The following is a 655-nucleotide window of genomic DNA, read 5'->3' as shown; positions in this document are numbered from 1 at the left end:
CTGAGCTGAGCCCTCCAGGGTGGGACAAAAATCAAACCCAGGGCACGCGAAGACGGGTCCCGGGCAGTGCGGTCTCCACTTTGTGATCGGCTCACCAGAGATACGGGGTCTGGAGGTCAGTCAGCTTTGCAGGAGGGGGCGCCTGGGGACTTGAGGACTTCGAACTTGGAGTGAGGAGAGCCAGACGCCCAAGGAGCTTCGGTTTCTGATTTCCTCTGTAATAACTTTCAAAAACACCCACAAGCCCATTGAGAGTATGCAAGTGTGGGCAAAGGCCGGCAGGCAGAAGCTGAGGCAACAGGCGTGAGCGGCGGCCCCGCTTCAGACACGGGAAACAACCCCAGCCGGCTGGACAGTGGCTAGACTGCGACCTGGACACTCCCACGCTGGCACCTGCCGCCAGCTGGACACTCCCAGCGAAAGGTACGGACTTGACTGTTAGCAGGAAGAGGAGTGGGGTTTGGTAGTGATCCTTGCTACAGATTAAAAACAAAAAAAACGGAACTAGAAACTATAAAAATGGATACAGCTCGGGCCCTCCCTGGTGGCGCAGCGGGGTAAAGCACAGCACTGAGAATCTAAAGCCGCTTCCACATGAGTTCGATTCCCGCCTGCCCCGGAGGTGACCACAGGGCGCGGCAGACCTCTCCTGACC

Source organism: Condylura cristata, unplaced genomic scaffold, assembly GCF_000260355.1.
Source record: "Condylura cristata isolate star-nosed mole 26May11 unplaced genomic scaffold, ConCri1.0 scaffold00012, whole genome shotgun sequence".
Lineage (NCBI taxonomy): Eukaryota > Metazoa > Chordata > Mammalia > Eulipotyphla > Talpidae > Condylura > Condylura cristata.
Note: the sequence above shows the minus strand (reverse complement) of the source record.